Source organism: Cervus elaphus, chromosome 6, assembly GCF_910594005.1.
Source record: "Cervus elaphus chromosome 6, mCerEla1.1, whole genome shotgun sequence".
Taxonomy (NCBI): Eukaryota; Metazoa; Chordata; class Mammalia; order Artiodactyla; family Cervidae; genus Cervus; species Cervus elaphus.
Genome location: NC_057820.1, coordinates 14192815 through 14208406, shown reverse-complemented (window position 1 = coordinate 14208406; position 15592 = coordinate 14192815). Strand labels below are relative to the sequence as shown.

Here is a 15592-nt window from a genome sequence, read left to right as displayed (position 1 = left end):
CTAATTTTGCCCGGGCTCACCTGTCAAAGCCTAAAGAGAACTTTCTTTGCTCCTATTTCCTTGTGCCCTTGAGAGCTGGACAGAGGTCTCCTCTGCAAAACTTCTGTGAGCCAGGAGAGGCAAACTTTAATGTATGGAATCAGAGATGATAGATATCAGATTGAGTCTAAGATTTGAGTTACACATGCAATGCATTTGAACAACTTTATGCATTGCATAATTTTATCTCAAAGTAAGATTTTGCCTCCTGTGAGCCCTGCCTCTTACATATATTCTCACTATAATTATATTTTATGTCAAACTTCAACAATGATGATTTAGAATACTGTGACTCTTAGGGGGAACTTTTTTATACTGCTGCTTTCTCTTTTTTTACTGAGATATAATTAACATACAACATCTTTTTAGTTCCAAATGTACGTCCTAATGATTCCATACATGTAAATATTGCAAAATGACTGCAATAGATTTAGTTAATATCTGTCACCACACATAAATATAAAATATTTCCTTGTAATAAAAACGTTAATATCTACTCTTTTAGCAACTTTCAAAAATAGAACATAGCATTATTAGTGACAGTCACCATGCTATACACTAATCCCCATGACTCATTTATTTGCTTCTGGAAGTTTGTACCTTTTGACCCCCATCATGCATTTCACTCACCTTCAGCCCTTACTCCTGGCATTCACCAGTTTATCTCTGTACATGAGCTTATTTTTCATGTTATTTTTTTAAAAATTCACATATAAATGACATCATATGGCATTCATCTTCCTCCATTTGAGTTCTTTCACTTAGCATAATGCCCTCAAGTTCCAATCCATGTTGTTGCAAATGGCAGGATTTCCTTGTGTGTTTTTTTTAATGGCTGAATAACAATTCATTCTGTGTATATATCACATTTTCTTTTTCTGTTCCTCTCTTGATGGACACTTAGAAGTGAAGTGAAGTGAAGTGTAAGTGACTCAGTCGTGTCCGACTCTTTGCAACCCCAAGGACTATTCATTCAGTTCTTGGAATTCTCTAGGCCAGAATATTGAAGTGGGTAGCTGTTCCCTTCTCCAGGGGATCTTCCCAACCCAGGGATTGAACCCAGGTCTCCCACATTGCAGGTGGATTCTTTACCAGCTGAGTCACAAGGGAAGCCCAAGAATACTGGAGTGGGTAGCTTATTCCTTCTCCAGTGGATCTTCCCAATCCAGGGATCAAACTGGGGTCTCCTGCATTGCAGGGGATTCTTTACCAACTGAGCTATCAGGGAAGCCCTGATGGACACTTAGGTGACTTCATATCTTGGCTATTTTAAATAATGTTGCAATGAACATGGTGGTGCAGATATCTTTAGTAATTTTGTTTTCTTCAGATAAATATCCAGATGTTATCATATGTAGCTCTACTTTTAATTGTTTGAGGAACTGCCAGCCTGTTTTCCATAGAGGCTTCACCCCACCAGTTGATACTCCCACCAACAGTGCAAGAGGGTTCCCCTTTCTCCGCATCCTCACCAATACTTGTTGCTTCTTCTATGTGATAGGAAACCCATTATGACAAGTGTGAGGTGTATCTCCTTGTGGCTTTGATTTGCATGTCCCTGACGATCAGTTATCTTGAGCATTTTTCCACGTGTCTATTGGCCATCTGTACGTCTTTTTCGGGAAAAATGTCTGTTCAGGTCTTTGGTTCAATTTTTAATCCGTTATTTGTTACTGAGTTGTATGAGTTCCTTATATAATTTGGGTATTAATCCTTTATCTGATATATAATTTGCAAATATTTCCCCCTGTTTGGTAGGTTGTCCTTTCATTTTCTTGAAGTTTTCTATGCTGCACAAAACTTCTTTAGTTTGATGTCATTTCACTTATTTATTATTTCTTCTGTTGCCCTTGCTTTTGGTGTCAAATACAAAAGAGAAGTATCATCAAAATGAAACCCAGCAGGACCCTTCTGAGGGACAGACTCCCACACCCTCCCTGTCCCTCATCTCTTTTTTGTAGAAAAGCTTTAGCTTCCTAGATCTTCCCTGAGTTTCCAAGAGCAAATTCAATCAAAGAAAAGAGAAAATGAAGAGACAAAGGAATGCAGTAAGAAAAGGAAATAAGAATAGCTTAGGACCTGCAGATCCTCCAAGGACTATGGACACTATCGAGAGCCAAGTACTTGAGTTGTTTTGCAGACACAAAAACCCACACCAGGCAAAGGAAGTTGACTGTGTGCTGACCACCAGTATGTAGATGTCAGGTTAACTGGAGCCAGAAATACCCTAATACCCCAACCAAGGAAAAGAAATTCCATGAGCTAATAATGCATGCTGCAACCCTCACATCTAATGTTGCCTTTGAAAACTCTCCTCTGAAAGCCGTTTGGGAGTTTGGATTGTTTGAGCATGAGCTGCCCATTCTCCTTGCTTGGTGCACTGCAAATAAACTCTCTATCCATAGATACATAAATAGATAGATATAGATATGTGTGTATACATATATGTATACATATACATGTACATACTTTTTTTTTTTTTTACAAAACCCAGTTATCAGTAGTTTGGCTTTGCTTTGCATGGAATGAGTGAACCAGAGTTTGGTCCAGCAACAAAGGCCTCAGCAAGGAGATTACCACCTATGTTTTCTTCTAGGAGTTTCATAGTTTCAAGTCTTATGTTCAATTCTTTAATCCATTTTGAGTTAGTTCTTGTGCATGGTGTTAGACAGTGGTCCAGTTTCATCCTTTTACATGGCTTCCAGTTTTCCCAACATCGTTTATTGTAGAGACTCTCCTTTCCTCATTTTATATTCTTGGCTTTTTGCCATAAAGTAGTTGATCATATATGCCTGGGCTTATTTCTGAGCTTTCTGTTCTCTTCCATTGATCTACATGTCTCTTTTCATTCCAGTACCAGACTATCTTGCTTACTGCAGCTTTGGAGTACAGTTTGAAAATAGGGCAGGTGATTTCTCCAGTTTCATCCTTCTTTCTCACGATTTCCTTTGCTATTCAGGGTCTTATGTGGTCCCACACAAATATTAGGATAGTTTGTTCTGTGTCTGTGATGAACATCATTGGAATTTTCATAGGGAGTGCATTGAAACTGTGGATTACTTTGGGTAATATAGATATTTTAACCATGTAAATTCTTTCAATTGTGAACAGAAAATATCATTCCATTTATTTGTGTCTTCTTAAATTTCAATCATCAATGTCTTATAGTTTTCAGTGTACAGATATTTCACCTACTTGGTCAAATTTATTCCTAGGTATTTTAATCAGTTTAATGCAAAGTGGAATTGTTTTCTTGTTTCTTTCTGAGAGTCTGTTATTAGTGGATAGAAACACTAATAGGCAAGTGATTTCTGTATATTGATTTTGTATCTTGCATCTTTACTGGATTCATTACTTGTAACAGATTTTGTCTTTAGGGTTTTTATACATATAGTATCATTACATCTGCCAAAAGTTTTACTTCCTCTGTTCCAATTTGGATGTCTTTTTTTCCCTTGCCTAATTACCATGGCAAGGATTTCCAATAATATGTTAGATAAAAGTGATGAGTGAACATCTGTGACTTTTTTCTGATCTTAGAAGAAAGGCTTTAAAAAATATTTATATTAATTGGAGGATAATTACTTTACAATATTGTGGTGGTATCTGCCATACACCAACATGAATTGGCCATAGGCACACATGTGTCCCCTCCCTCCTGAATCCCCCTCCTTCTTCCCTCCCACCCCATAGCTCAGGTTGTCACGGAGCACCGACTTTGAGTTCCGTGTGTCGTACATCAAACTCCCACTGGCTATCACAGAAGAAAAGCTTTTCGCTTTTCATCAGTGTGCATGATGTTAGCTGTGAGCTTGTCACATATGGCCTTTTTGAAGTTGAGGCATGTTCCTTCCCTACCCACTTTGTTGAGTTTTATCATAATAGGATGTTGAATTTCGTCAAATGCTTTTTATGCACCTCTTGAGTTGAATGTATGGCTTTTATCTTTCATTTTCCCAGTGTGGTATACAACATTGATTTGTGGATGTTGAAATATACTTGGATCCCTGGAATAAACCCCATGGTGTAGTATTTTTTTCATGTATTGCTGACTTTGGTTTGCTAACACTTTTTTTTTTGAGGATATTTTCACCTATGTTCATCGAGAATATCAACCTGTACACCTGTTTTCTGCAGGATTCTTTTTTGGTTTGTTTGTTTGCTGTCAAGGTAATGTTGGCCTCACAGAATTAAGTTGGAAACAATCCCTCCTCTTTAATTTTTTGGAAGAGTTTGAGCAGCACTGGTATTATTTTCTCTTAAATTTTTGGTAGAAATCAGCAGTGAAACTGTTTCTGAACTTCTGTTTGCTGGAACGTTTTTTGACTTTGACTCAGTTTTGTAACTGGCAATCAGTCTGTTCAGATTTCCTACTTATTCATGAGTCAGTCTTGGTAGATATATAAGAATTTACCAACTGTATTAAATTTTGACAACCTTTTTGAAGATGAAATTAATGGCAATAAACATGAGCAACCCATTACCATTGTTATTTATACTTACTATGTTGTTACTATTAATGACATTAGTAAGTAGTAATACTGATGGACTCTAACAAATGCTCAGAGAGTGAAATCAATTAGAAAGAGGAAGACGTATGATCTCACTTATATGTGAATTCATGAAAAAAAAAAACCAAACTTGAGGAAAAAGAGATGATTCGTGGTTTCCAGAGGTGAGGTCAGGGTGAAGAGAATTGGGGAAAGGTGCTGGAAAAGTACAAATATCCAGCTATATGATAAACCAGTCCTAGGTATGTAAGTTATAACATGATAAAGAGAGTGGGAGACAGAAGGAAACACTCAGGGCATTGAGCTTGCCAGCTGACTTGGAAGGTTATTGCCCACCATGGGGAGTGGGAGGGTGGTCTTTGGGGGTTGAAAGGGAATTCACCCTGTTTAGTTTGGGTTCTGCTCCCAGAAATGCAAGGCACTGCTTCTGTTCCCTGGCCTGCAGGGATGCGACAGGCAGTTCTTCAATGCCTCGGTGCAATTTGCCGACATGGACCATCTAATGGGCTACATCAACAAGCACATACCCCAGTTTGGTGTCCTGATGGTGTACGCCACGCTGGGCGAATACTTCCAAACTCTGTACTCTGAACACGAGCCAGTGCAGGTCCGAGACCACCGTGACTTCCTGCCGTATTCCTCAGGTATGAGCCTCTGGGGGCTGAGGTGGTGATTTGGTGCCAGGGAGTTAAAATGCCTCCAAACGCAGTGTCTGCTCAGCCCTGAGCTTGGAGCCTGCTCGGGGGACTGGGGGAGATATGGGCGCTGCTTGCACCTACCTGACCCACCAAGGTACACAGCCCGGTCCCACCACGATGAACCTCTCACCAGGGTCCACACTCGGCAGGTTCCTGTCTCTGTGCCCTTCACTACCGTGCTCCCTGTGGGAGTGCTCTCCTCCCACCCTCTCTTCCTGGAAAGTCCGCATTGTCTGGTAGTGTCACCTCCTCCAGGAAGCCTTTCCTGACTTTAAGGCTAGATCCCTTGGCCCCTCCTTGCCCCCAGGGCCCCAGTTTTCACTGATTACCACATAGTCCTTATTGGGGAACCTTGTCTTCCTCAAGCCTGTGTCCTGGAGGCTGGGATGGTTTTGGTCTAAGGGGTGAAAGGTCTTGCGGTGAGTCTTCTGCCTGGGTACATGCATACCGTGGGATCTGTCCTCTGTTAGGAAAAGAAGGATATTCATGGTGCTTTGTGCATCAAAGGTAAAAATGAAGGAGAAGGAGGAGAGCCCTTAGCCTAGTGCCTGACCCAGAGACAGGTCGCAGCAGATGTTGCCGTTAATAGTTTCTGATAGCATCTCCGTCACGTGGGGTCAGGTCCCACTTGGGACATGATCCGGGCAGTCCCTCCTAAGGAATCTTAGTTCAGGGCCTGTGGTGACCTAAAGGCAGCCTGGAATCAGCACCATTCTCAGGCCCAGCCCCACGGTCCCCGATGCTGAGCTCCTTGCACACTCGGCTCCCCTGTCTGCCAAGCCAGGCAGGACTTTTCCACACACAGCATCCCATCCATAGCTGGGGAGACAGAAACACCCTAGACAGCCCAGCCCAGGGCCTGATCAGGACATCAGTAGGGAATGCTTTTGGCCAAATGGTCGAATCCTCTGCAACCTTGATTGCATAAAACCCCGGAGTCCTTGAAGGATCTTTGTCCTCCTGCTCCATCTTTGCACAGAATGAGAAGCCAAGAGGCTGTGGAAGGTAGGATCAAGGTTGGAAATGGCCCAGGTCAGCTTTAGCCAGGACATCCCAGGGACAAATCAGGCCCTGCCTCCAGCCAGCTTTGCCCAGCCCCAGATCCATGCTGGGATCACTCAGCTGGAGAGGTCCTTGTGGAAGGGAGAGAGGAGATGTGAGGCTGTCCACACAGGACAGGCAGGTAAGCCAGGCTCACAGGGGCGTCCTCTAGCTGAACATTCACCATGGGGCAGGGTCCCTGGAGCTAGGTCTATCCGGGCCTGTCCGCTGCCCGCCCTCACCATTCGGCAGGCACAGTGCCTCAGGAGGGCTGGCCCCACACGGTGACTCAGACGCTCACCTGGGTTTAGATCACAGCTCCTCACCTCATGGGCTGGGTTGCTTCCAGTAAGGGATGTCACCGCTCTGAGCCCCCGTTTGGTTATCAGTGAAGTGGGGCCCAGGAGGACTGGAGGGACACCGACACGGCAGTTCAACCGTAAATACTTCTCTTCTCATCTCCTTCCCTTGCAAAGAGACACCAGGATGGGTCCCCACCAGGAGGGGTTGGTTCCGGGCTGGGCGCTGCCCTGACTCCCCCAGACCTGGGTTGGTCGTGCCTCTCGGGCCTTGGCCTCTCATCTGAGTGGTGAGAAGGGGAAGCTGTTTAGCTCTCAGGACACCTCCTGGGGACCTATGATTAGGGAAGGACTGGCTTCTTCTCCCCTAATGGGAAGTGGGAGGGGCTACATAGATGTGGGCGGGGCTCTGCCCCAGGTGAAAGTGAATGCTCTGTGTGGGCCTGGTTACACTTGAGGTGGGAGGGGTTACAAGGATGTAGGTGGGGTTATGTTGAGGCTGGGGTCGGAGGTGGGGGGCGGGGGGAGAAGAAGTCTGTATGGAAGTGGCTGCATCCAGGTGGAAAGGACGCAGAGAAGTCCTGTGGGTGTGTGGAGTGGGCGTGGCTACATTGCTGAGTCCTGGAGGAGGCGCCATTTAATCAGAGACTGGACATCACCGAGGAGGCTTGGGTCCTGATCGGAGGACAGTGGGATCTTGACAGCCTTGGCAAGTTGGTGCTGAGCTTAGAGCTGAGGCTGTGGAGGGACTGTGTCTGACCTGTACACACTCGACATGGGGGAGGAGCTGTGGAGGACCCTTGCATCTGGCCCCACAGCTGTGATCCTTCCCCAGGCCACGTGGCTACCCCTCCTGGTCTGAGCCAGGTCCTTTGAGGGAAGAACAGGGAATGGGAGCACAGCCAGCCTAGGGGAAGAGGCAGGAAGCAGAAATAGTAGGGAACAGTGAGCCACCTGCTGGGACACAGCCTGTCCCCAAGGTGCTCAGCCTCCGTCTTCCCACCCACACCCCCTTGTCCTCTCAGTCCAGGGTCAGGACAGTGGTTTCTGGGCTCTCTCATCCCTCCCACCCCTCCCCGCAGGCAGCCAGAGGGACCCCACTGGAATGCAGGCCTGTCCAGGATCCTGTTCACCCCAGAAGTGACACCCAGGGGCTGCCAGCACTCCAGGCACTTCCCCTCTGGGTCCTGTCCTCTTGGCCCTCATCCCACTCCCTCCTCCCCTGAAATCCTCCGGGACCTTTGCTCACAGGCTTTCCCAGGGTCCCAGGCTCACTGGGCTGTCTTGTCCCCATCATAGTCCTTTAGCACCCAGGCCTCTCCAGGCCTGGCGCAGCCCAGCCTGACCTTGCCACCTGCTTAGTTCCTCAAGGGCTCCTGGGCAGTTGCTGGCCTGGTTGGGGCAGGAGCCCTGATATCACCCCCCACCCAGGTTGCCTCCCAGGGTAACCTGGTAGGAGTCTACCCATCACTGACCCCATCTTCCTCTGTCTTCCAGGATTGAGGCTTTTAGGGGGCTCCAGGACATCCTAGCCACTACTAGCCTTTTTCTCCTAGGTGTGTTTCAGTCCTGGACCGGGTTCTACGCCTCCCGAAGTGGACTCAAGGGGCTGGCGCGCTGAGCCAGCGCTCTGCTCTACGCTGGGGAGTCCATGTTCACACGCTTCCTGTTGGCTCCCCACGGGTTCCTGGACCCGGCCTGGGCCCTGCAGCAGCTCCAGCGGCTCCGCTCGGCAGTCTCCAAGGTAACGCCACACCTCTCCATGGCAGGAACAGGATCGGACCCTCCTGGGTGTGTGCTCCCCCTCCCTAGGCCACCAGAGCCTCCCGGTCCCCGGTCACTACAGGTCCACTTGACAGATGAGAACAGTGAGGTCACCCCGGGTCCCGGGACCTGTGCATGATGAAGGTGCATTAAGGCTAGGTCCCCAGACTTCCCCCTGGCGGCTTCAGTGAGCTTTAGAACCAGACCCACCCGGAGGGTAAAGGGCAGAGTGGGGCAGTATTGGTGCCCAGCCATCCTCTGCAGGTTCACATCTCAGCTGAGCTGTGTGGCCTCAGGCAAGTGACTTTCCCTCTCTGAGCCTGATTCTCTCCCTGGATAATCAGAAGCCCATGTCCACCTAGACAGGTGGCCGGCAGTTGACTATGACAATACATATACACTGCTGATCTCGGTGGCTGCCACAAAAGAAGATGTCCACAAATTTCATCTCTGCTTGTCTCCCACCATACTGATGAGAACCAACAAGTGCTAAAAACTTGTCTGCAGTCAGAAATGTGCCACACTGGCCATGACATTCACAAAGAGAACTGTTGGCAGGACTAGTCATTGTGTATGTGGGAGTGGGGGGGGGTGGGAAAACGGATTGACTTTCCCATCCATCAGAGCGGGGACAAATGTGGCTTCACCCCATGGAGATGGAGACTCAACTCTCTCCTGTGAGGAAGAGGTAATATTGCTCCTGTAGGATGCAGACGAGTGTCAAGGTCACGTGTGGAGCAAGTTAGCAGTACTTATGGGATGACTGGGCCACGGAGGTGAAGCTGGGGAGTTTACTTCAGTTCAGTTGCTCAGTCGTGTCCGACTCCTTGCGATCCCATGGACTGCAGCACGCCAGGCCTGCCTGTTCATCACCAACTCCTGGAGCCTACTCAAACTCATGTCCATTGAGTCGGTGATGCCATCCAACCATCTCATCCTCTGTCATCCCCATCTCCTCCTGCCCTCAATCTTTCCCAGCATCGTGGTCTTTTCTAATGAATCAGTTCTTCACATCAGGTGGCCAAAGTATTGTAGTTTCAGCTTCAGCATCAGTCCATCCAATGAATATTCAGGACTGATTTCCTTTAGGATGGACTGGTTGGAACTCCTTGCTGTCCAAGGGACTCTCAAGAGTCTTCTCCAACACCACAGTTCAAAAGCATCAATTCTTCGGTGCTCAGCTTTCTTTATAGTTCTGACTCTCACATCCATACATGACTGCTGGAAAAACCATAGCTTTGACTAGATGGACCTTTGTTGGCAAAGTAATGTCTCTGCTTTTTAATATGCTATCTAGGTTGGTCATAGCTTTTCTTCCAAGGTCATTTAATTTCATGGCTGCAGTCACCACCTGCAGCGATTTTGGAGCCCAAGAATATAAAGTCTCTTACTGTTTCCACTGTTTCCCCATCTATTTCCCATAAAGTGATGGGATCGGATGCCATGAGCTTAGTTTTCTGAATGTTGAGTTTTAAGCCAACTTTTTCACTCTCCTCTTTCACTTTCATCAAGAGGTTCTTTAGTTCTTTAGTTATTCTTTGCTTTCTGCCATAAGGGTAGTATCATCTGCATATCTGAGGTTATTGATATTTGTCCTGGCAATCTTGATTCCAGCTTGTGTTTCATCCAGTCCAGCATTTCTCGTGATGTGCTCTGCATATAAGTTAAATAAACAGGGTGGCAATGTACAGCCTTGACATACTCCTTTCCCAATTTGGAACCAGTCTGTTGTTCCATGTCCAGTTCTAACTGTTGCTTCTTGACCTGCATACAGATATCTTGGGAGGCAGGTAAGGTGGTCTGGTATTCCCATCTCTTTAAAAATTTTCCACAGCTTGTTGTGATCCACACAATCAAAGGCTTTGGCATAGTCAATAAAGCAGAAATAGATGTTTTCCTGGAACTCTCTCACTTTTTTCTATGATCCAGCAGATGTTTGCAATTTGATCTCTGGTTCGTCTGCCTTTTCTAAACCCAGCTTGAACATCTGGAAGTTCACGGTTCACATACTGTTGAAGCCTGACTTGGAGGATTTTGAGCATTACTTTAGCGTGTGAGATGAGTGTAATTGTGCAGTAGTTTGAGCATTCTTTGGCACTGCCTTTCTCTGGGAGTGGAATGAAAATTGACCTTTTCCAGTCCTGTGGCCACTGCTGAGTTTTCCAAATTTGCTGGTATATTGAGCGCAGCACTTTCACAACATCATCTTTTAAGATTTGAATGAGCTCAACTGGAAGGAATTCCATCACCTCTACTAGCTTTGTTCGTAGTGATGCTTCCTAAGGTCCACTTAACTTCGCATTCCAGGATGTCTGTCTGGCTCTAGGTGAGTGATCACACCATCGTGATCATCTGGGCAGGGGAGATCTTTTTTGTATAGTTCTTCTGTGTATTCTTGCCACCTCTTCTTAATATTTTCTGCTTCTGTTAGATCCATACCATTTCTGTCCCTTATTGTGCCCAAATTTGCATGAAATGCTCCCTTGGTATCTCTAATTTTCTTGAAAACCCCATGAACAGTATGAAAAGGCAAAAAGATAGGACACTGAAAGATGAACTCCCCAGGTCGGGAGGTGCCCAATATGCTACTGGAGATCAGTGGAGAAATAACTCCAGAAAGAATGAAGAGATGGAGCCAAAGCAAAAACAATACCCAGTTGTGGATGTGACTGGTGATGAAAGTAAAGTCCGATGCTGTAAAGAGCAATACTGCATAGGAACCTGGAATATTAGGTCCATGAATCAAGTCAAATTCTCCTGTTTGACAGGCGATGGCAAGAGTGAATGTCAACATTTTAGGAATCAGTGAACTAAAATGGACTGGAATGGGTGAATTTAACTCAGATGACCATTATATCTACTACTGTGGGCAAAAATTCTTTAGAAGAAATGGAGTAGCCATCATGGTCAACAAAAGAGTCTGAAATGCAGTATTTGGATGCAATCTCAAAAATGACGGAATGATCTCTGTTCGTTTCCAAGGCAAACCATTCAATATCACAGTAACCGAAGTCTATGCCCTGACCAGTAATGCTGAAGAAGCTGAAGTTGAACAGTTCTATGAAGACTTACAAGACCTTCTAGAACTAACACCCCAAAAAGATGTTCTTTTCATTATAGGGGACTGGAATGCAAAAGTAGGAAGTCAAGAAACACCTGGAGTAACAGGCAAATTTGGCCTTGGAGTACAGAATGAAGCAGGGCAAAGACTAATAGAGTTTTGACAAGAGAACGCACTGGTCATAGCAAACACCCTCTTCCAACAACACAAGAGGACTCTACACATGGACATCACCAGATGGTCAATACCGAAATCAGATTGACTGTATTCTTTGCAGCCAAAGATGGAGAAGCTCTATACAATCAGCAAAAACAAGACCAGGAGCTGACTGTGGCTCAGATCATGAACTGCTTGTTTCCAAATTCAGACTTAAATTGAAGAAAGTAGGGAAAACCACTAGACCATTCAGGTATGACCTAAGTCAAATTCCTTACCATTATACAGTGGAAGTGAGAAATAGATTCAAGGGATTTGATCTGATAGACAGAGTGCCTAAAGAACTATGGATGGAGGTTCATGACATTGTACAGGAGGCAGGGATCAAGACCATCCCCAAGAAGAAGAAATGCGAAAAGGCAAAACGGTTGTCTGAGGAGGCCTTACAAATGGCTGTGAAAAGAAGAGAAGTGATAGGCAAAGGAGAAAAGGAAAGATATACCCATTTGAATGCAGAGTTCCAAATAATAGCAAGGAGAAATGAGAAAGCCTTCCTCAGTGATCAAGCTGGGGAGGGTCCCTCTGAAAGTCTGTTTTCTGTCCCAGGTCAGGGAGTCTGGTATAGGTTTTCACAAGGTCTTCAAAGTTGGGCAAGTCCATCAGCCTCTCCGATCTCAGTTTCCTCTTCTGTAAAGTGGGAGGAACTCCCTCCTTCCCCACCAGCACCTGCTAAGAAGGAAAGAGAGCCTGTGCCCAGTGGGTCCTGGAAGAGCAGGTGCTGAGCAGGGGCAGGTCCTGACCCCACTCTTGTCCTGCTCGGGGCGGGGACACAGGTCCAGCACCATGAAGCCATCACCGGGACTCACACCCCCAAGGTGAGTGACATGTTTGTGGGACGTCTGAACACCGGGATGCATGGGGTGCAGAAGCTGATGTCCGCCATCATCCAGGACAGGTTCCCAGCCCACACAGGTAAGCAAGGCCCTTGCCGGGAGCCCCTGCAGTCTGGCAAAGTCTAGGCCCCTTTCTGAGAAGAAAGCTTCTGGGACCAGGGAGGGGGCCTGACCACCTGAGCTTCAGACTCTGAGTCCCCATCCAGGTGAGTCACCAGGCCTTGTGCAGGTGATTCTACCTCTCTGGGGCTCACTGTACTCACCAGGAAATTGGGCTGACAGGGAGAGATGGGTGAGGGGTACATGGACCCTCAGCTTCTGCAGGGACACCCCCCACCCCACATTTGGGAACCGGGACAGCGCCATGAACAGAGTGTGGAGGGGGCTGCCTGTCTGAGCCCCCGTGTCTGTCTGTCCCTCTCCCTGGAGTCTGCAGGGTTGGTCTCACCTGCCTCAGTTTCCCTTGTTCCAAGGGACACCCAGGTGTGCGGAGTGTGTCCCATGGCAGCAAGTAAACCTCTTGTGTGTGTGCAGGTCTTGAGCCTGGGGGATTCCTTGCCGTGATCTACAACCCCCTGGCCTGGACAGTCACCCCCATCGTCACCCTGACTGTGGACTTCCCCGAGGTCAGCGTCACAGATGAGTCAGGCCACCCCGTGCCTGCACAGGTATGGGCAGGAATCCTGTCTCAGTTGCACTTGTGATTGCTGCCTCTGTTCTAGGCAGGGACCCCCGAGAAGTGGGGGCCATTTTAGTGAGCAATGACAACCCCACTGTCACTATGAGGACATTGTCCTCAAGGTCGGTGGGATCCACCCAGGGCACTGATCCTAGGCTTTGGGCATCTGATTTGGCCTGAAATCACTTCTACCGTCCCCAAGCTGGGAGGTCTCCTGGTGTGGGCTGCATGGGTGGCATCCCCCCATATAGGACTATATATAATATTATAAGGGCTTCCCTTGTGGCTCATGTGGTAAAGAATGTGCTTTCTGTGCTGGAGACCTGGGTTTGATCCCTGGGAAGATTCCTTGGAGAAGGAAATGGCAACACACTCCAGCATTCTTGGCTGGAGAATCCCACGGACAGAGGAAACTGGTGGGCTACAGTTGGACACAAGTGAGCAACTAACACTTTCACTTTCGTAGTATTATCAAAATTCCCACTTTGTATAGGAAAATCCATGCAGAGTCTTACAAGTGGATCTTTATAGAAGTGCTTTGTTAGGGGCTGGGGGCAAATTCCTTAAACCCTCATCCAGTATGAGTGGGTGGTCCCACCCCATCTCCTCCCAAAACCTGGAGCTGGATGTGGTCTCAGACAGCACCCTATTTGTCACCCAGCCAACTCTTCCTTGGGGAGGTGGAAGAGGTTCTGCCATCAGCAACCTTTCAGCAAACACTCCTGAATGCCCACTCTGGGCCCCTGGACACCGGAGACCCCATGGATTCAGGAAACAGACACAGAACTGGACAGTTGAGGCATGAAGTGAGGACCTAGCAGTCCAGACAGTAGTCCTTAGCTGAGACCGAGAGGAAGGGTTCCTCTGACATTGATGGGTGTTGGTTTGAGCAGACTGAACACATAACACCCTCCTCCTCAACCAAAGGCGAAACCCACTAAGAGTAAACACACTTAAGGATGACTGAACACCTACTCTGTGTCAGGCCTTAATCTAGGTGCTGGAGAAATTCTAATTACCAAGCCAACAAAAGTCTGTGCCCCCTGGGGGCTCATATTCTAGCAGGGGGATCCAGACAGGAACAAAATAAGAAGGTAGAGAATGTGGCCCATGATGACCATAGTGGAGGAAAAGCTTCAGGACAGGTTTAGGGGTTATGGGTGGGGACAAGATGCTTGCTTTTGTTCACAGAAAGGCCGTGTTGGAGGGTCTATTACTGACCAGGGTGAATATGTTAGTTGCTCAGTTGTGTCTGACTCTTTGTGAGTCCATGGACTTTAGCCTGCCAGGATCCTCTAGCCATGGGGTTCTCCAGGCAAGAATACTGGAGTGGGTTGTCATTTCCTTCTCCAGGGGAATCTTCCTGACCCAGGGACTGAACCCGGGTCTCCAACATTGCAGGCCGATTCTTTACCATCTGAGTCACCAGGGAAGCCTCGCTGACCAGGGTACTTGGCATTTTTAAATAATAGAAGTTGATCAGAGCCCAGACCAAGAAATTCAGGCAAGGCTTTATTGGGGCCCCTGTGGCAGCATGGGGGCAGGGTGAAAACAACAACAGTTTCCCTTGCTTGCTTATTCTCCAAGAGGGGAGCTGGTTCTTTGTATGGGGTGAGGGCAGGGGTGGGCCCACTAGTTGGGTTGGAGAGGTGGCTGAGGTGTTTGCCCACTCCTTAGGTGGTGGTGTATGCAGGGTCCATGCTTTTGATCTGACCCCTGCTTTTGCTCCAGACTCTTTTAAAAAAAGTGGCAGTTAAGTTTTTTAGGTTTTTTTTTTTTTAATCTTTTGTCCAGAATTTGCCCTCAACTGCGCATACATGTGGTTCTTTTTAGTCCCATACAATTTCTTTGCATTTTGTTGCTCGAGGAGAGGCGTGTCCAAGCATTGCAGCACTGAAGCAAGGGGGCCCGGTCCCAGTCTATCTTATAAGGAGCCACATAAATTTGCTAATAGCCCCCCGCCTTACCACAAAACCCCCAACAGAAGCCCAGAGATGGCACCTGTTCCCCAAAGAGTCAGGGGCCTCCCTGCATGGACCCAGAGTCCTCATCCCGTCCCTAAATCAGATAACTTGGAGATAAGGAAAATCCTGGAGGGATGACCTGAAAACCTCCCTCCTCCGGGAAATTGGAGGATGAAGAGACAAGAGAGCTCCCTCCAAAGGGGAGGCCCTCCGGGTCGAGGGAACAGCGTGAGCAAACGCTCAGAGGCAGGAAACAGCAGGGAGAGTTGGGAAGAAGGGACGTTGCTTTTTCAGCCCCAAAGGAGAAGGGAAGGAGGAGGGGAAAGGGGCTGGGCTAGGACCCTGTTGAGCAGAAAGGATGCAGGAGGGGAGTCCAGATCAGCCCAATGATGGATGACCCTGCTGCCCCCATGGGGAGCAAGCACGCCATCCAGGAGGTGTGTAAGCCCAGGGTTGCTAAGGAGACTGAGATGTCTTCCCCCCATGT

The 15592-nt window shown here is 47.4% G+C and overlaps 1 pseudogene; it reads left to right on the top strand.

Annotated features, from left to right (window-relative positions):
* The window catches only part of LOC122696624, a 47463-nt pseudogene that overhangs the window by 17645 nt on the left and 14226 nt on the right, over window positions 1-15592 (top strand).